Below are 22508 nucleotides of genomic sequence, written 5' to 3'. Positions count from 1 at the left end.
TGTGGTACCGAGCAGAATAGCTGAGCCGTATGCCGCTCTGCGGCATACGGCTATTCACTCACGGCCCTTATGAGAATTGGCCGAACAGCAGCGAGTAGCCTGCCGGTGGTTCGGCTCAGCCGATCCAGATGTTGAATCAGCTGAGTCGAACTCCTTCTGCACTTCGGGTCGGCCGAACAGGCTGTTCGGCCGACCCGAACCCAGCCGAAGCCACCCAATGTACGGCTGATTTTAGACGATATACCGATGAAATCAGCCGTACAAGCCAGAAGTGAATAGCCGAACAGCGTTTGGCTCACTTCGCTTCGGGTCGTTTATTCACTCGGCTGCCTACGGCAGTATTGTGAATAGACCCGTATGTGTCCTTACAGCGACAGTATGCATGAAAGGGCCCTAAATGTGACGTTCAAGGTTTTAGTAAAATTTTAGACCTATGTTTTAACATTATGATTAGGGATTGGGTTTAGGTGACATTAAGCCTGCACTCACACGCGCGTGTTCCGTGGATGTGTGTCAAACACGCACAAAAATGCTGCAAAACGCTGTCAGAAATGCTGCAAAACACAAAACATGCTTGTGTTACCATTAATTTCTAATGGCACCTCTAAAGCAGCCAGGAAAACTCTTGTTTTTGCTCTGCTTTTGCACACATTCAAGCACGCACAAAGTGAAAGCAAAAAACACAGAACGTGTGTCGCAATATCTACTACGTTACATGTGGCACGTTTGTTGCATATTCAGGCCGCATTGAACTTAATGGGGATGTGTGGCAAATACATGTGCACAAAAGTGACTTGCTATCACAGAACACTCAGGTGTGAATGCGGAGTAATGGGTCAAGTTTAGGCATTAAGAGTTAAAGGCTCAATGCAACCAAAAGTACATTTCAGTTATGGAGGAAAACTGGTGGACTGTCAGCCCCGGTTTAATATTTCCCAATTTTGTTCTTGTCCACCTGGGAGTTGTGAGTGTTCTGGCCCACCTTACTGCCCCCCAGGACCTTCTGTTTCACACTTCATAATACAAATGTAAAATAATATCCAACAGGGAAGAGTGGGAAACCCCTTAAAGATTTAGGCTCAGGATGTGTAAACTCAAGAACTCAAGCACAGTTATCCCACTATTAGAATCCTTCAGAGATATATGAGATTCCCAGGTAGTGTAATCAGCCAGCCGCTTCCAAAAACTGAAATTTCAGTTTTGGTTGTACTAACTCTTTAAGGCTCAGTGGAACTGAAGCAGCCTATACTTATACTGTACTCTCCAGAGATGCAATCTCCACTGCCTCCCACGCTGGTGCCAACCTGTTCACCCAATCTTCTTCTTGTTTGAGCATCATTGGCTATCTTTATTGGTCGGGTTGGGATTATGTAATTTCTTGCATATGTACCATAGTTTTTTTTATCCTGTCACTGAGACATGCTAAAAATTAGCACTGAGCTATGAATGCATTGGACTGCCAGACCAAAAGATTGTAGAACTGGACATGGCCTGACACATGAGAAGAGTTTAAGGTAAGTTACTTTAAAGTAAGGTAAGTGACTTTTAGTTATTTTTTAAAAAAAATAGTGATTAGCTTTAGAGGATGTAGCGGGGAATGTACTTTAATTTTCTGAAGGTGGACTTTAGGGTTGGAGTTAAGTTTGTAATTAAAGCTGAGCTCTGACAACAAAAAAATTCACTTAAATATATTCCTCAATAGTCACAAATTATAAACAGAAAATCCATTGCCTGTGCAGTGAGCAGAGCTGTGGAAGGGGCCCAGCAGGTTGTTCCACTACAGGCCACCTGCAGAAAACTACAAGGACAGAGAGCGGCAGTGACTAGTTTTTATTGCAGGAAGCTCTTGCACATAGGCAATGTTGCAAACTGGATCACTGCATAGATCTGGAAGAAATACACAAAGCACACCAATAATGCACACATCTGTTATATTTTAGACAATATTTGTTTATGGCTGAATTCACTTTTAGGTGTATATTGGTTTGTTTTAAACTTTCTGAAGGTAAATATTCATGTCTCTTTGTGAACAATTAAATTGTTGGTGTGATAACCTGGATTTTCAAATGTTTGTTGTAAATTGTATTAATGCTGAAATGATGCACACACAAAATGACCTCATTGCAGAAACTAACATAGAGTTTCACAAGTAAAAGCCCAGTCTAATTGTGGACAGATTAGCAGGGCTTCATTGAATTTCTAGCCTCAAACACAGGTTGACCTCATTGTAGTAGTGGTTGTCCTCCTGTGTCTCACATGTCATTCAAGAGCTTAGCTGGCTCCCCTGCTTGTTTCAGGTTTTAATTTTTATCCCTTCCATGTCTAAATTGAAAATATAGACTTTTCTGTGTCTTTAACCACTTGAAGTCCATGGTGTTAAACCCCCTTCCTGTCCCGGCCATTTTTCAGTATTCAGCTTCAACAGATAGAGCTTTCTTTTGGTCGTATTTATCGAGCAAACCAACATACAAACGATTGGCGGCTATATAGCCACCAATCGTTTGTATGTAAAACAGCCGGTTACGGCTGTAAAGAACGGACAGGTTTTTTCTGACCGTGTGAAAAAAATTTCTAATTACGGCAACCCACCCATGTGAGTCTGCCCTCCGTCCGTTTTTTTCACAATGGGCGGACGGCAAGCGGTTAAAGTAGACTTATTCTCAGATGTTAACGTAAAACTATGTGAATGGTCTTGCTGGAATAGAAAAACAAAAAGCAGTATCAGGGCTGGAATATTACATTTCCTGCACAAGATGCCAAAATCTTATTCTCTGTTCAGCAGAGGTTTTTTTTAGTATTTAGGCTTTTGCATACCTGACCTGCATTTGAAGGTTCAGGGAACAGTGTTTTCTCCTGGAAAGAGACATTTAATCCTTACCGTATTTCTATATTTCTGTATTCCACAAATATTAACATACCTTGGGTTGACATTTGATGTTAAACTCACTTAAAATCATTATTTGTAGTTGGAGTAGGACTGGCCAGCAGAGTCAATCTTTTTACAGTTGACTATGTCGCTTAAATGAAACTCCAAATAACATAGATAGCTATGTGGCCACTATATGGAGCCGGGGAGCAAATTAATTTCCTATACCCCTTGGCTCCATTTTATTTGAAACAATGCACTGTCATGTAGCTGCAAGAATATATTGTAGCAATTAAAGTCTATGCTTTGACCACCCCAAGTTTAATAAGGGCTCCAGCAACATAAAATAAAAAAAAGCAATTAAACCCCGAAAATAGCACCCCTGAAACAAATACCTACTATTGTTTTTAAAGGTAAGCCGTGCCGAAAAGAAGGTTTTAAAATAAAGCAAAGGCTGAATCAACATAAAATAATAAACACTATACCCAACAAAATAAATAAAAAAATCCAAAATGCTACCCCACTGAAATGCAAGTGTGTATGTGTCTGTATGACAGGATCTCTACTTGTTTATTTACAGAATGTCTTCTATTATGTGAAAGAATACAAGGCATTATGTGAATGGAGGAGGAGAGAGGAAACCGCATGATCCCTGCTCTGTACGACAGACGGAACACTCAGTGATGGAAGAAGAATACTGTGTGTACAATCTGGGATAAATGAAACTGTAATTTCTACATTAAACAGTAGCACTTCACGATTGGCATATTCCTCATTAGCGGTAACTTATTTCAATTGTGGTCTTTCCAATAACATTTTGTAAGGGAGTTCCACTTTAAATAGGAAGTAGGGCAGCAAATGCATAGGCTTTTGCATGACAGTATCAAAACAAATGATCAACTGTCTCTTAGAAGGTGAAATGATATCCCACTTAAGAAAAAAAAATCAAGCCTTCATAGCTCATCATTTGACTTCTTTTAAAAATCTAGTTATTCTTGGGATATGACATTAGCTACTGATGTGAGCTGGGTAAATGCACATACATTATATGATTCTGGTTTAGGGTTGATACTTAAGAGGCTCCACATTATGCATGAAGATAAAGCCAACACAGTCTATATGCTTTGCAATATCGAAGTTAGTATAACAGATGCTGAACTAAATGAACACTGACATTGTTATTACATCTCAACGATATTAGTTCTCCAAAAACACAGATTTCGTGTTCCAAATAGGAAAGAGATGAAATTGTCATATGGCTAATCCTGTTATATGGTTTCCTTAGGGTCTTAATCTGATCTTTGTTTGCTAAGTTTGGGTTTCTTTACCAGAACTGTTAAATAGTTATTTAGGGACTCTGAATGTGATACCTGGCTTATTTCATGTTAATGATTCTGCAATAACATTATTTTCATGGTGCTTGCACATTATAAAGCAGTATCCATTACTGATATGGATTATTTTGTCACCAAGATTTAAGAGATTGGTACAGTGTTTGCCAACTCATTGAAAAGACAGCTTAACCCTTCAGCTACTGGAAAAAGATCAGATACAACTGTTCTGGATTATATAATAAGGCCACACTACAGTGAGGTTGACCTACCCTAGGGCTACAGGGGTGATGTATAGTAGCTTAATCATACAAAAAATCTCATGAGATCGATCTCTCTGTATCACAATGTGAGCTGCTACAGAGAGATTTTCAGCAGCCTGACCTAGCGATTGATCTTCCATGATTGCACAATGCCATAATTTAATTGCATAGAATAAACTATTAGCGATTAGACTCCTCCCTTCTCCTCCATTGACTTCAAAAGGAGCAGGTGATAAATCACTCAACAATCACTCATCTTGGAGGTACGTGGGCGATATGTCCCATTTAAGGATACTCCGTGAGATGAATCTCATGAGACTCTTGTAGTAAAACAAACAGCGTTTTTTGCACAGATTATTTCAGTTTCTGAGAAAAAAAATTACTTGTGTAGCCCTAGGGCTGCAGAACCTGGTCCTTTCATCAATATAGCTCAGCCAAAATAATAATAAAGCCGATTTTGCCACATTGTGCTTATATGTGCGTAAAACAAAGCATTTTTTATATTGCAATATTCTTCTACAAATAAAGCAAATGCCTAGACATAAAATTATTATTATTCCTTATTAAAAAAAAAAGTTTATTTTATTTATAATCCCTTTAGCTATTGAAATCATTTCCATTCCTTTTGGTGCTAGGGTCTCCCTATTGAAGCTTACAAAGCACCACTAACTGTGTGGAAAGAAATATTTTCTTTGTGACGCTTTTTAGCAATTTTAGCACTATAGGTCAAATGGTTATCAAAGTGTCATATTTATGATGAATATTTGGTAATTAAGATGTCAGCTTCTATCTATATACAGCCTTGTATAAAAAGCTAATGAGATGTGCTTAGTTTAAAGCCTTTTTTTTAATAATCCAGCCCAAGTAAATCCAAGTTGGTAATTTATCCCATTTTTTTATTTTTGTGTGTGTTCTTTCCAGATAGCCACGTGTGTAGGGTAATTATTATAGATGAGCAATCAGCATCTGCATGAATCCAGATAAGTCATTGATTACACTCATTTAATTACTTATAGATCAAGAACAGGACTGACCTTGTTTTTATCCCCGTTCATTTTTTTCTTGCAACCACTATAAATGGTAAGGTTTGTAACATTCTGACAGGCTCTCATGTCAATGGCTGGGCACAAAATAAACATCTGTGAGCTTTGCTTCACAAACATGAACTACAATCAGTTAGTAGGAGACTACCTTATTTTCATTTTGCTTTATTTTTGTATACGATAAGTAGCAGGCATGTATTATCGTTTGTGCCAAGTGGTATTGAACCAAAGTTAGCATGCTGTTCATTTACTGTGTGATCATCCACATTTTTTTTTAATGTGGATCACAAAAACTGTTCCAATTCATATCCTAAGGACCATAAATACTACAATGAACATGTACTGACCTTTTGATGTGGTTTGCATTTTTGAAGGTTTGAGCCATAAGTTATCTGTAAAAAAATAAATCAAGGCAACTCCTAAGTGAAGGGTACAGAAATTATATCAAATCACAAGATAAGTTGTTTTCTTCTATTTCACATCAATTTGTAATTTGTACAACCAAAAATATATCACCTATGCTGGATTGACTACAATGAACTGCTAAATGCTGAAATCTAGTGGACTACACATGGTTACTGCATATCTTTGGCCAAGCACGTTGTAACTAATGGCCTTTTGGCTTTCACTTTATTATGAAACCAGCCTCTAATTAATGGCACGTGTACTCAAACTCTGTTCATTTAAGATAGCTTTAATGAAGTATCTGCAAATTAAGAAATTAAAGAATCATAGAGAGTGATATCCTTCCAAAAAAACATAAATTTGTTGTACATTCAGACTTGTAAATAGTTTGCAGTGGTATCTCTGGTATATATTTAAATAAGATGGGCTTTTAGACCCCCAGTTATGATATAAGACCTCCATAGATTTTAATTTGTGTAATATGCACTTTAAAAGTGTTTATTAAGGAATTTCAGCACTTTCTTTCTTGCCTTAAGATTTCTAGCTATTACCACAAGATCTTCCATATAGTTCTATAAGGAGTGTAAAAGGTTTCACTTCAGCAACAGAAAAGAGGACTGACATCCCTCAACTGTTTTCATCAGTGACAAATAGTCATGAGAGACTTATGTTGTTTTTCATGGATCTCTTATTAGCTACATTGGGGATATGCTGTTTTTATTACTTTAATAATATTCATACTTTTATTTCAGATGTTAATTTGTGATACATTCAGACTTGTAAATAGTTTGCAGTGGTATCTCTGGTATATATTTATTTAAGATGACCTTTTAGACTCTTGGTTATGATTTAAGTTCTCCATAGATTATAATTAGTGAGATATGTACTTTAGAAGTGCTTATTAAGGAATTTCAGCACTTTGTTTGTTACCTTAAGACTTCTAGCTATCACCACAAGACCTTCCACTTAGCTCTATGAGTAGAAAAGGTTTCACTGCGGCAACATAAAAGAGGACTGACATCATTATTGGATTGAATTCACCTGGATTGTTTAGACCATAGTTATGGTGATCCCAGTGTATATATAAAGTCATGTAATACCCCTGACTCCACACCCCTGATGAAGTCATGCTGAGACGCAATGTATGTCAGGTGAAGCCTGGAGTGTACCGATCATGCTCTGATGTAAGAAGGACTGTGTAAACCTTTTATTTGAGACTGCAGTCATTGATGCCCTTTATACTTGATTTTATATAAGTAGATTTTTAATAACTGCGGTTTTTTACATTAGTGATGGGAACTACGGAGCCTTCTTTTTATTCTAAATATGCACCTGGAACTCTGAGGGATATATATATATATATATAGAGAGAGAGAGAGACTCTGAAACATTTGTCATAATCCTCTGTGTAGACACAATATAGTGGGTCGTTACCAAGGAGGAAGAGGTGTTCTCTGCTATTCTAGCTTTGCATCCGTCTGGGTCCTTCGCGCCCGACTTTATACATCAAGTGAAAGGGGATTGGCATTGTTTGACCTTGTTCTAAGGTCTTTATATATGGTGAGCAGCACTACTGTGGGTGATTGGTAATCGGGAACTCCTGGAGTTAACGGGAACTTATCACATTGAAGCTGTACATGCACTGTTGAACTGCTCATTTTGGAACACTAAAATATCACACATTTTTCTGCATCTATAAATGAAATTCACTTTATTGAGTAAGATACTTTGCATTGATGTGGATATAAGTAAATTGTAATTGGATCACATTTACATTTATGTGACACACATGAATTAGAATTCATTTTCTGACACATGGTATAGAGAAATATAGTGTGGCACATTTTTTATATATTTCTTGAATCATAGAGATGAATTCACTTTTTGCCATCATGTATGTGTTCTGACCTTACCTTTCCAAGAATAGGCACACAAAAGGCCTGCCTCTATAATAATAAAGTTTGACAGCCTATCTTAAAATAATATTTGCACATATGGTAACACAATTCTAATTACTGCTAGCAATTTCCTTTCATTATAATTAAAGATTATGTTTTCTTTGTTTTTTTAGTCGATACTATCATACTCTGTCATTTTTACAGTGCAGTTTACTATATTCTCACTGTAATCATCTGTTATTTTACTGTGCACCATCTTGTTTTTATCAAGGTTCTGTAATAAACTGCTGGTAGAAAGCAGTAGTATTCTACACATGTGTTAGGGGAAGTAATTCCAATTGTATCACCCACAGATTATTTATTGAGCAGAAAATCAACCAGGCCAAGTTTTCAAATTTTCATGGTTAGAAACTCTGCCCTCTTTTTAAAAACTCATTATAGAAAGGATGTAGACGTAAGGTATTGCCTTTAGGCTCTTTGCAACTGATGTCCCCCATTACTTACTTTCCAGGCCTTGTTCTGCACTATGTCTCTGTGTGGAGATGGCAATCTTGCTAGAGTCAGAGATTTGCTTCCTTATGTCAGAGCTACCCCCTGATGACTGGTGAGGTAATATTCAAGAAGCAGCAAGAGAGTAAACGGAAAAACACAGAATGGGTGAAACACAGATTCACACAATGAATGGGGCATTTGCTGGGAGATCCTTGCACTACAGGTCCTCAGGTACAGCGTTCCCTCCAGCAAAGGGAACAGTGAGCAGCACAGCTCACTCCAAATGTCATTAATTTCCATCTTAGGACTCCCAGCTCTTTTAGGTCTTCTTCCATATCACTAATCCATATCATCTTCTCCTTCTCTCTCTTTCTTCCCACTTTTTGCTCATCCTATTGGATTTCTCTCAGACATTTTCAGGACTCATTCTCCCTTCTTTATATCAGGTCCAGACCACATTTATATGTGTTCTTAGTTTCCATTATTCTTTCACCATTTACCTCCAAAAATTCTTTAAAAAAACTTTTTCTTTCTTGTTCAGTCTGTCCATCTCTGCCATCTTTGAGAACATTTCTGGAAATCTGAATTTTAGATGTCTGTGACAAAATCCTTGATCTTATAACTGCCTTTATTGAATAATATAATCTCCTGCAGCAATTCCTGCTTTTATTTTCTGGGTCACATTGTTGTCACCATTTATTGCGGCGCCTAGGCAGAATGATTTTATTCTTCCATATCTTTTCTATTCACAATGTATATCCTTGACATTTTCACATTTGTTCCTTTTCGTTCTCATAATCATTCGAAGCTACGGCCAGATCCTTCGGCAGCTTTGTGAATAGACCCCTTAGTCTTCTCTAAATTTAACTTCAACCCAACTTTCTCTGATTCCTTCACAAGGTTATCTTTTCACTTAGAAAGTTTAGTTTTCTTCCTATTTCCACAATATGATGAGTACCGTATGTGTTATGCACCGTGCTGTTCTATTTATAGTGCTTGTAGGGATATCTATTATCTTTAATATAGTTTCTGGGACTGGGCTGAACACAACAGTAGAAATATTCTACATTTGTTTCAGTCCTCTAATATAATAGGTATACATTTGACCATATGTGCCTGCTTGGTTAGCAGCATAAAGTGTGAGTGATACTTGTGAGAGATTTTTAGGCACTTGTGGGAAATTGCTATAAAATGAGGATGCTGAATAATGTGTTACAAGGCAGAAGAGCTAACCACTACGTCACTTTGGGGTTGATTTATAACCTGTTCGCACAGAAAACATGTTTTTGCATTGTTACTCCTGACTTTACAACATTTCAAACCAACTACTTCATTAAGAGTCTATTCCAACACCTTGACATGCATTATGATGTTCATTGACGTACCATGTAAAGTGCATGTCAACATGCATTGACATTTTGATACTATTGATTTTATAATGTGCATGTAAAAAAATGCATAAATGTGAATAAAAGAAAACAAAAATACTATAGGGAATCTCCGAATTAGAAGTTGTGGTATGGAAAGTAATATGCCTTAGCTTCAAACAGCCTGACACTCCTTGTTTACAGATGTTTTACTACTGTGACTCTCAGTGTGTTACACTATGAACAAGAAGACTGTATAAGAAACATTCTAGTCCTATTAACAGGTTGTAGTCTGCTCTTTCAGCTTCATATTTACTTTTCGCTGTCTTGACCTTTCCCAATGCCAATTATGCCCATTGACAACAAATTAGTTCTCTGGAAGCTAAGGGTTAAAATGAAAATCTCTTTGTGTTCCTGTCATTGTTAATGATAATAAAGCCAGCTTCTCTTACTAGTAGCAAGGAAGCCTGTATGAAGTAATTTGAAGTCAATTGAATGAAAAGTAATAAATGAGTGGATATTGCAGTTTATGGATGGCTGAGTCAAACCCACAGGCAGTGATTAGAGGCCCTCAGTCCCTTTATAGAGAGAGCTGGAAAATGACTCAAATTTGTTCCACTTTAGTTCCAAATAAGAGGCAAAGTTGCAAAAGCTGTATGCAATTATGCTTGCTCGAATATATAACTGAAAAGAAACACAACTTTAGGGTATTTCACTGTATATGTGTGTCTGGAAATGGTAAAAGCAGAGCATTTCTAACTCTAGAAGCAAACATGCTACAAGGGAAAGAAATATTCATAAGGAAAAAAACGTAGAGACGCAAGAAAAAAAACCATGTTTCACCTGCCTGCCGCACCGAGAAAATTGTGTCTGAGCTGGATTTGAGGTGACACTATATGGGTATTAGTGCAAATTGCTTTTATTGTCCATTTCTTTATAAAGCTTAATAATATGCAGTAGTCTCTAAGAGCAAAGTGGAAAGACATCCCAGGCTATTAGCTAGAGAGTGCATATACATTTTAGTAGGCTTGCACTTTACAGCTAGTTAATTCAAAACCTCTTTCTTGGTGAAGTATTTTAACAACTGGAGCTCGCTACATGCAAAAGTCCTACAGTATTACAGTTATTACTTGGGTTAATACCAATGGCGTGCAAGAGATACCGTTTTACATTTTTTTTCTTTGTTTTGTTAAAATCCCAGACACTGCCACATCCCATGTCACTTATAGCAAGTAAAGTTACAAGGTAATGTAGCTCTTCTACCCTCTAGGTCAGTGGTGGCGAACCTTGGCACTCCAGCTGTTTTGGAACTACAAGTCCCATGAGGCATTGCAAGGCTCTGACAGCCACAGACATAACTCCCAGAGCCAGATGCATGTTGGGATTTGTAGTTTTGGCACAGCTGGAGTGCCAAGGTTCGCCACCACTGCTCTAGGTGGTTGAGGATGACACCCAAGATGGTGTGGAAGGCTAGCATTTAACTTTGCAGGGTATAGTTCTTGGCTTATGCTGGGAAAACAAAGAAAAATGGGCACTAGTCACTTTAGTAATTATATGGTTTTAGTTTCTCAATATACTCTGTAAAGAGGGCTATGGGCACAATGACCCCAAAAATAGCAAAATATCTCAGGTAGCTGCAGAATCATTTAATAGCAGCCTCCTAATAGTAATTGGCCCTTTAAGAGCAGTCAGATAGGTTGCAGTGATTCTATGTGATCAATCACTATCTTTTGTTAAAGGGCAAACAGTCTCCCTTGTACTCTAAATGGATCCTATGCAAATTGTCACAGCATTGAGCAGTGAGATCAACATGCAACGTCCACTGGCAGCAGCTTCTCCCAAGCTTTTCACGACAGTCCTCAGCATAGCAGAGTCCTCCTGAGAAGTTCCAGACAGGCAGCCATGTTTCCGCTCTTGCTCCTTGTAACAGCAAGGCAACTTAAATCCATTTGGCCTTCCGCACAGGCCACCAGCTGGGACAAGGGCTAAGAAAGAAAACCCTTCTACTATGGCATCCTCACCAGGCAGAAGCCCAAGAGGGAAGACCCTTTAGGGTTTCATGCAATTAACACAACACATGGATGTGAACAGGTGCTTAAAGTGTTTATCACTCTTAAAGCTTAAATCATGAAAATAAATATTTCTTTAGCTATGGACAGAGTGTTGAAGGGATTTCTATTTTTGTGCATGTTGCCATTTGGCAGAGTTCCCCTCACTGCCTATGTAGTCCTGAGACAGGAAATAAGTGAATGAAACTGTGAGTGAGGGAAGCTGGGACGGGGCTGGCTGTAAATCTATTGCTATAGTGTACTGGACTGTGTAATGTATATGTAGTACATACAGTATATACAGCACATACCTCCACTACACACCAGGAATAGAGTTACAATTCTCCGCTGCTAACATGAATAGGTTAAATCATGATCCATAGTACAGAACATGTAGTTGTACTGTGGATCATTTAAAGTCACCTGTCCCTTTAAGAAAAAGTATCGGTAATTGGTATCGGCAAGTACATGAGGGGAAGTACTTGTACTTGGGCCTGAAAAAGTGGACTGAAGTTGGACTGTAAAGACCAATTGTACCACAAACATAGGAATCCCTATTGCCCGGGATCCTGGCAAGGAGATAATTTTTAAACATTAAATAAGCTTGGCAGCAATTGTCTCTTTCGCATTCTCCTTAGTTGTGTAGTACCAAAGCAGAGGCTGATGAAAACCAGAAGCCAGACTTCTGAACTGGACTCATAATAGGACATGCCTTGTAACTTTCAGAATTGTTTAAAAAAAAGTCAAAGGGGGCCAAAAGTGCACCAAGGCAAAGAGAATTTTCAATCATGTTAAAGTAACTTTGTCACAAATATTGTTGCAAATAACAGACGTGCCTGAAAAGTATAAGGAAAACATATTTCATGGTGGCAATACCAACGAACACCACCAAAGAGTAAGGGGTCTATTCACTAAGCTGCCGAGGGCAGTCGAGTGAATGACCGATCTGAAGTGAAGTGAGCCGAACACTGTTCAGCTATTCACTTCAGGCTGGTACGGCTGATTTCAGCCGTACATTGGCTGAAATCAGCCGTACATTGGCTTGCTTCGCGTGGCTTCGGGTCGGCCGAACATGCTCAGCATGTTCGACTGACCCGAAGTGCAGAAGGAGTTCGACTCAGCCGATCCAACATCTGGATCGGCTGAGGCGAACCTCCGGCAGGCTGCTCACTGCTGTTCGGGCTCTTCTTAAAGATGCCGAACAGCAGTGAGTGAATAGCTGAATGCCACTGAGCGGCATTCGGCTCGGCTGTTCTGCTCGGTCCCTCAGAGGTACCGAGCAGAACAGAAAAAGAGTTAAAAAAGGTAAAAATAAGTAAATAGAAAACGATTGTGCGGAGCTAGCAGTGACAGCTAGCTCTGTCCAATAGTTTCCTATTGTCTGGAGGCTCTCATGCTGTAAAAAAATAAATAAAAATAAAAAACTCTCCTGGGCGCGGGAGGCTCGCGGCTGGCTCCACCCAGCTGTCAGAAGCAGGCTGGCTCCACCCAGCTGTCAGAAGCAGGCTGTCGACATCGCTCGTGTCAGAATAAAGAAAACAAAGACACAACAGTGCTTCTCTACTTGGCGGCCGGGAGCAGGAGACTAGCAGGTAAGCAGGTAACCAGGGACGCTGATCTCCCTGAAAGTGGCCAGAGCCAGCCGTAAGATCACGGCTGGCTGCACCCAGCTGTCAGAAGCAGGCTGTCGGCCGGCCAATGGCCGGCCGCTCAGCCAGTTTCGGCTTTCAGCACGGCTCAGCCGAGCCGATGCATATGCGTTCGGCTCGACTGAGCTGCTCGGCCATGATCGGGAGCTGTACGGGCTATTGTGAATAGCTCGTACAGCACCCCTTCAGTTCTACTGAACCGAAGGGGTCCTGGGGCCGAAGCTAGCCAAAGGATCGTCGGAAGCTACGGCCAGATCCTTCGGCAGCTTCGTGAATAGACCCCTAAGTGTCAACGTTGTCAGTTTTATGGGTGGGTGTGGATGTATATGTATTATGAAGATTGTGGTGTCATTGTTTACAATTTTTTTATCTACATATAGATGGTCTTTCTTTGGTTTATATAAAAGCAAAGAGGACATGTTCCCAGAAGTTTCTGCAGTAAACAACACTTCTGTGGGCGTTGATTTCCTGTGTCCACTGCTGCACTCAGGGCTTCCAGTACTAAACCCAACTATAGGACAAAGTAGTTATTTTAGGGTTAGTGGGATACGTGGGATGGCAGAGCACAGGGCGGTGACCAGAAAATCGATACTCTCAAAGGTTTTGGGAAACAATCCATCTTCATCAAGGTTTCATGGTGGATCGTGAAATGGAAGAGGTAAATAGCTAAAGCTACTGGGAGAATTTCAGCAGTTCTTATTAAGTGAGGAAGAGAAGATATTTTTTTTCTAGGGAGCTATCAGTCAGGCTTTTTAATTGCTTAGACTTTCTGCAAGTGAAATTGCAATCAAAGCCTTCTTATTTTTGGTGAGGATTAAGGTACAGAACCTCTGTCAAGTTTTTGTTTAAAAAGCCCTTGCCCCTGTCCTATTCTTGTGGCCACGCTGCAAGTAAAAGAAACTTCTAAGAACTCCTAAAACAGACAGCAATACATACCTGGCAGAGGTTATAACCCTTCATCATTATTATTCGTCCAATAACGAATTTCGGGAAATCGGGAATTTCGGATTCGTTTGCAATCGTCTTAGCTGTAATTCGGTATTCAGATGCATCCGAATCTCCGAATTTCCGAAAATTCGTCCGAAATGAATTTCGGAGCGAACCGAATCGCACATGTCTAATTTCTGTCAGTGTTGCAACTGAGAAGATTTCTCTGATAGATGTGAAATGCTGTCTTTGTCCCAATAAAGAATATTTCCCCTCTCTTCCTGTCCTGACATGGTCACCTTATTAGGATGTATGGGGAAATCTCCCCCATGGGAACACAGTTCTGTTTTTAGTAATGGTTGTTCATACTCATTGTGATAAAGGGAGATTGATTCACATAGCTGCTAAGCTGATGTCAGATTTCTCACCTCAGTATAGGGAATAAAGACTGAGACTTTCAGTGATGAAAATTACATGGTCTAAAACACCATCTGACATCAGCCTCAGCTTTGGAAGAGGTCCAGTGTAATGTACACTGAGTGGCCAGATTATTATGACCACCCCATCAGTACTTCGTTGGGCCACGAGATGACTACATGAGATGACTTTGTTGGGCCGCCTCGTGACTCCACGAGATATTGAAAGCTGATGCGAGGAATCTGACACTGCACTGTTGCCCTTCTGTTAAGGGTAAGTGCTTTTTTACATCTAGAAATTAAAATTAAAAAAAGTTATACTTACCTGAACCTCAGAGCTAGCTGGCTGGCTGCTCCAGCAATGGAATGTCCCTCAGTGTCTTCACATCCTATACACTGTATAGGATGTGATGACTCACAGGACCTTAGGCCGCTGGAGCAGAGGGGGAGCAAGGTGGCAGGGACTGGTATAACGGCAAGCCGGCTGCAAAGTTCAGGTGAGTATAACTTTTTTATTTTCGTCCATAGAGAAAAATGAGCACTTAACCCTTGCAGTTCCGAGGAAGCCCCACTGCAAGGGTTAAGAATAATTAAGCCTGGAGTTCTTCTTTAAAGCAGGGCTACCCCTGCACTGCAAGGGTTAAGTGCTTGTTTGTGTTTAGGGTAAAAAAAGTTATACTCACCTGAACCACGTAGCCGGCTGGCTCTTAGACCAGTCCCTGGAGCCTCTTTCCCCCTCTGCTGCAGCAGTCTAAGGTCCTGTGAGTCATCACATTTTATACACTGTGTATAGGACATGAAGATGAAAGGGACATATCATTGCTGCAGCAGAGGATTAAGGCTGGAGGGAGTGCTGTCACAGATGTCCTGATCCGAGGTTTGGGTGAATATAACTTTGAGCACTTCACCCTGTGCAGTGCGGGGGTAGTTCCACTGAAAGGGTTAAGAATGTTTTTTTCCTCAGAGTTCTTTAGGGAAGCTGTGGAAGATCCTAGTGCCATCTGTAAGTTTGCAAAACACTTTTCAAAGGAGGAAGTGGTGGCAAGTGTAATACAAATATTTTACAGTTATATTATACAGTTAAAGTAGATTTATGAGGTGAGCGATTTCCACTCATCCTTATAGTTAGAGCCGACCTGACATAGAAGCTGTCACAGGTCGGCTCTATTGATTGGGAAGTGAGCAGAAACATGCCGCCGATCCGCTCACTTCCAGATCGCCTCCCTGCAGTGATTGGTGACTATCAGTCACCACTTCCCGCAGGGATTCCCCCGTCCCCTCTCCGATCCTCCAGCGCTGAGTGGAGGAAGGACTGGGGGAGTCAGCTGTCACTCACGCAGCTGGTTGGATCCAGACAGTATTGTTGGGATCTGTCCCAGCTGCAGCGCTCTCGGTATATAGCGGGCAATAGCTTGCTATATACTGAGCTTTGGGTCAAGGAAGGACATTAGTATATGTCCTCCCAAGACCCTAAAGAGAACTATGGGATAAAAAGGTTACGCCATAGTTCTCTTTTAAGTGACAGAGGCATTCAACCAGGCCCGGATTTCCCACAAGGCCACCGAGGCCCGGCCTTGGGGCGGCAGAGCGCAGAGGGGCAGCAGCGGTGACTTTGCCATCTGGTTGCCATTCTCAATTGATGGGGGTAGCAGCGCGGGGGGGCGTATTGTGAAACCTGGCCTTGGGGCAGCAGGTGGAGTAAATCCGGCCCTGCATTCAACACACCTATAAGTTTTGGATTGCTGAAGGTCCCGACAGTACCTGTAGCTCTGCAAGGGTAAACACTCCATTCAATAAAGACAGTAATTGTAAGAATAACACAAGTACTTTGCAATATTTTATTTGTTTTCATTCATTTAACCATAAGATGGGGTCTCCTCTCAGGAAGCACTATAAGAGGTCTCTGTTAGACCTAAACCATAGATTTTAAATAAAATAAAGGAGTAGGACTGGACAATCACTGCGCAGTACTAGTATTAATTTATAGGTCAACTCCACTCAAAAACTGTCTCCCTATCGTCCCTTCCTCCCACCCCAACTAACCTATCCTGTCAGGTGTTTTGTTTTTCTTACCTGGCGAAGCAGATTATACACCCATGAGTCCCCCCCCTCTATCCAGATCCCTCACTTTTGTTGTGTCGACCAGTGGGGACCAATAACCCAGCGCCACACAGTAACCCTCGCCAGCCGGTCCCCTGTCAGTAGTCTTCTAAATCCTGAGAGAACCCCTCCAGTGGACAGTCAATTGAAACTGTCTATCTCACACATGCAGCGATGTGGGCACCTGGAAGATGGACCCCAGCAGGAAGTATACAGAGAGGTGAAAGACCCAGCACTGGATGATCACAGGGGGAGGATTTTGATTTTTTTCCCCCGAAGCCGGTCTTTCAGGAGCAAAGCCGTTATAAGGACTATGATTGCCTCAGTCTATAATTATAAAAACATTCATATTCATTAATGAAATTACTTACATTAATGGGATCACCATCACAAATACAGTAACTCTAAAAAAGAAAAACTATACTATAGTTTCCCTTTAAAATAACAAAATGGCTAAATGCTGCCAAAAACCTGACAATGAAATGTGACTTATCTTGAACCCTTTATCTGTCTGTTATACTAAAGCATTGTCAAATGAACGCTCAAGGCTCAGGTCACATCTGTATTTGTAGAAACCGTGAGCACTGGGTCTGTGAGAACAGGCAGTGGGCATTAAGATCTATACACTAGAGGCAAACCGAGACCTTTTTGCAGCGCTAATAATTATCCACTTATCCCCCAAGGTGCTTAATCTAGATAGTAACAAGGATGAAAAGTAATGTGCACACCCTTTGCCCTGACAGATGCAGACTGCTTGCTGCTAACACAGTTATAATCAGCTCTCATCACCACAACTGTTTGTTTAGCTCCTCAGCGTCCAGATTCACTCATCATTTTTCTTGTTTCTCATGTAAGCATTGTAGAAATACAGCATACAGTTCCTGAAATATCCAGTAGAGGTTCATTTTGTCTGTTTTCCACTTTTTTATCTCTAAAGTAAACACATACACAAAGTAAAATTATGATTATTTAGTTGTTTTTCTTTCAGTTTGTAAGTTTTTAAACTGTTTTATATATGCCTGTGATGGTTCTCATTCATCCAGGTCATGGTAATCTGTAAAAAATAACTCAAGGCAACTGGACTTGTATTTTTTTAAGACGTTTTACTGATCATCTGACCAGCTTTCTCTTTTTATATATACTGTATATATTAAATATTTTGTTTTACAAAGTAACATTTAATACATAACAAAAGGTTTCCCTGAGCATTATCATTTTTCTTAAAGAGGAACTTCACCCTTACCTTAAAAAGGCATCTTTAGAAATGTTTAGTAATGACACTCTACAGACAGAGACTTATAGATAACTTTAGGATTTTTATTCTTTGCATTCCTTATTTTTCTTTTCAACCTCATTGTTCTCACGGTGGCCATTTTCATTAAGGGCAGATGGACCCATCTCCCTTTACTCACTGGAACTCTGGGTCTGCCTACTGCACATGTGACAGTGCACATCCTCTGAGGTGAAAAATGCCTTTTCCCGAGATCCCGTGATATTTTGTAGTTTACACTACAGATGGATTTCCAGGAAGGCACTGAGGATGTAGTCTTCCCAGGATGTATCTGTGAGGTCAGGGTTACATGACAAGTGTCTCACTCAACAAGGAAGTGAAAAAATAGTAACTGTAAGTAAAAGCAAAACATTTTTAATTAGTGTTTTGGAAAACTAATGCTTTCATAGAAAATAATAATTTTGTCTAATATCTGTAGACTGGCAAATGAAAGATGCAAACAGTAAACATTATGAAATGCCAATCTCATAATTGGTTGTACCGACATAATAAAGAAGACATGTTGTTTCCACAATAGTTTAAGAGATGAGTACCATTCATTTGATTTCAGAGGGGGGCAGGTTTTGAATTGTGCACGCCGAGGATGCTTGCAACCATTAGAGTAAGTTAGGACATATGCAGTATTATGATTTTGCATCATGTATTTTTTGGTGCATTGACCAGCATACTCAAGAGAATACATCTGATGTATACAAATGATCTATATTTAATATAAACCTCAGCCATGGGAGCAGAATGTCTTAAAATGCATAATGTGGATTTTATAATGTAATGAACAATTTCACCAGATAGCTCAATAACAAGAACCATATGACACTGTAAAGATCAATTACAGATCAATATGTTAATAAGTTGCTAAATTCATCGATTTAGATAGAGCAATGCATATCTATAAATTAACAGATACAGTTGCTATTAGTGCTCAGCTATTGATGAGCAGTGTCTGATTTTCTGATGGTCTTACTGTCGCTGTTCTTGGAATGAAAAACTAATAAAAAATGTAAGAAAAGTATGACAAAAACAATTCTAGAAAAAATACCCTCATTTTAAATCTCATTACATATGTATTAGTAATACAATGTTTTCAACAACTGAATGCGTACTTTTACAGCTCACTAATAATTATCCAGCAGATACCTAATATTAAAAACAATTGCTATTTTCATCACATGCCTTCTAGAGCACATAAAGAATGCTGGAGCTATTAAGTAACTGTGAGTTGCCGATTTACCCCCAGCCCAAATGTTCCTCATATGGAATACAACCCTCTGTCTTCCTGTACAATAGTATGTTTACAAACATTAAACTGAAGTTTGCTATATTTAAATTCACATTACTTACATCTGTATTAATATACATGAAATGCAGTGTATACGTATGGCCCTCGCTTTACAGAGAAATCTCAAATGACAGAGCACAGCAATAGCTTCTCTCTTTTGGCTCATTTACACCAATGTGTGGGCGTCAACATTTTGTTTCACTATGTATATATACAGTGTATATATATATATAATGCATGTATCATGTTTTTTGTGTTTGAACTGTATTTAAATAAGTCTGCTACCATTGGCAGTGTTTCCTATGTTGTATATAGGCTATTTTTATATTGTTTTGCAGTGCAGATATCTCAGTGGGCACCATTAGAACGAATACATTTTTATGCACATACTTGTGTGATATAATGCATTTATTCTATCGTTTAAGTGTGAACAGAACTTTTGTGACCATCTCTGAGTCTGGGTCACTACTTTGACTCAATCTGTTGTGTGTTTAATTTGCACCCAGCTATTAAGCTTTATATTTAATGCATTTTTTCAGCAATGCAGTTAACAATAGCCTTTTAAGCGCGTGAACAGAAGCCTAGAGCTGCACATGCTGAAATAGGTAACTATAAACTATTTATATACAATTGTTTATATTTTCCCAACTACAAAAATGAAAACATATTCTTCAATATTTTGTATTTTAGTTCTGGACATATTAAATAAAGAAAATTAAGTTAAATTTTAATGCATGTGTATAAATATAATAGAATTTGGTTGCCCACTCTGTTTAGCAGGTCATGACAAATTCTGGACTTAGGAATCCCACCCATTCAGCTGTGCAACACCTGAATGTAAAGAGCAGTCTCTCTAAACATTGTCTTATGGATACTGCATCTCTGGGTGATTCATTGTTTCTGGTAAGCCGGCATACGTTTTACAGGTACTTAATGAGTTTCTAGCAAGGATATGCAATAGCACTTGCATTAAAGGAAACTTGCGCTAAGAGTAATACTAAGGCCCCTTTCATCCGGGCGATCCGATCAGACCCACCTTTATTTTTTTTCAAGCGGACCCGATTGAATGCCCAATGTAGGTCTATGGGCAGCCGTGTGTAAATGGCCGGGCGTCCAGTTACACCCAGTTACCCCAAACTCCGGCCAGGTCTGGAAAAACAGACGTATCAGAGATCGTGCTGGATCATTGAGTAATCTGGACACATGTCCACTTACATCCAATTCCCCATAGACAGTCATGGAGTCCGGTAATTGCAAAAAATACATGTTGTCTGGCTGTCAAGCTGATTTGCTGGAATTGATTTCCTAAAGACAAATAGGCTGTTCACTTTGCAAATTTCTATCAGTTTGGTGAATGAGGTGAATGAAGGAAAGCTCATTCATCACCATCTATTTGCCCTTAGTAAATCAATTTCCAATGCCTTCTATATGTTGAGTCATTGGGGTTGATTTACTAAAGGTAAATAGGCTATTCACTTTGCAAGGGAATTTGTACTTTGCAGTTGGAAGTTTTCCCTTAGCTTGGCAAATATGTTGAAATTTCCCTTTGCAAAGAATCCCTAATCATGTGCAGGAAAAATTAAAAAAAAAGTATTTTGCTTGCACATGATTTGATAATACCTCATTTAACTAAACTAAGGTGAAACTAAGGTGCCTTTAGCAAATAAACCCCAATGATGTAAAACAAGAATGCAGATTGGGATTTCTTATCTGCATACTTGTTCTTATTTAGCAGCCCATGATGTAGTAAGTAGAAGCACTAGAATGACAGCCGGGCAACTAGACTTTTCAGAAGGAGATGTCAGAATTTGTAGCCCCCATGCTTTTAAAAGATTTCTTGTCATAAGCCCAGTGGCTTATGTGGTAGAATAATTACAGTTCCTATTCAATCCTACCCTTTAAAACAACCAGTGGGGAGGAAGCCTGTTGGGACTATGAGGTAAGGTTAATAATCCTCTCTATTCAAGCTCCCTAGACTAAACCAGCAATAAAGCCACATACAGGTTTTTTTTTTTTGGGGGGGCGGGGGGGGGCAGCAACTTATCATAAGCACGTACACCAAATTGCCACACCTGAAACACTAGTGAACAATTTAGAATCTGTCTTTTCTAATGAAACTGTATTATTAGAGAATCCTTATTAAATACTGGCTTGTTGTCTCATAAAAGCTTTTCTATTAAAAGCAAAAGACATAAAATCATAACCGTAGTCTTTTGAAATGAAAGAATTCTAATATCTTTAGTGTACAATTCCCTGCCTTTTCCATTATAAAGTTTTCATGCCCTTTGTGGCAACACATATGGTCCTTGGAGAATGGCTGTATTCCATTCCTAATGGATCATGCATTAGCTAATCTAGTAATTCAATTAGTTCTGAATATGCTGTGATGGTTTGAGCTGACCTCCTTCCCCCATTTACCTGCTTCTCTGACATCATGGAGACATTCATTATAGCGCTCCGGACAGCACACAGACAAGATCGTTTATTTCTATAGTTCATAATGGTACTTATGTGAATGATGGTGAATTATCCATGCTGATATCATGCAGATGGAGCACTCAAAAGACAAGAAAGTTTTGCTAAGAAAAGTGTACTAATATAGACCCACCTTTAAAGTGTATTTCCACCTTGTATCAAAGTCACATAAAGGTGTTTTAGCAATAGAACATGTATAAATAAAACCTGTATTGAAAGCAGACACTAACTTGTGAGGTAGTTCTCATCATTTGAGTAAGCCCAGCAATGGCAAATTTTATAATTTTCCATCAGGAAACTGAATGTGTCCTTATGAGGGCAGTTTTTCAAGCATGCAGCTGTGAAGGTGATGTCATCACACGGCCTGTTTCCAAAAACCCATTAGATTTGTCTAATCTAATGGGATTTTGGGCAAAGGTGTGAGAGATGGGCTTTCCCATTCTCAGAGATTCACTCCCCCTTCACAAGCATGAGCACAAAGGTATTAAGTGCTCACTCTGCAGGGCAATTAAACATCCACAAAATGCTTTGCTTATCTAGCACAGCCTTGGGGTGTTCCTTGAACAGGTTCTTGACACCCAACCAAGGCTCTTGTGAAGAAACTAGTTAATGTGCTTTTCCTCATCTGGTACAAGGAACATTGTAGCTTGAGCCTTCC

The sequence above is a fragment of the Nanorana parkeri genome, unplaced genomic scaffold (genome assembly GCF_000935625.1).
Source record: "Nanorana parkeri isolate BGI_ZX_2015 unplaced genomic scaffold, ASM93562v1 scaffold27, whole genome shotgun sequence".
NCBI lineage: Eukaryota > Metazoa > Chordata > Amphibia > Anura > Dicroglossidae > Nanorana > Nanorana parkeri.
Note: the sequence above shows the minus strand (reverse complement) of the source record.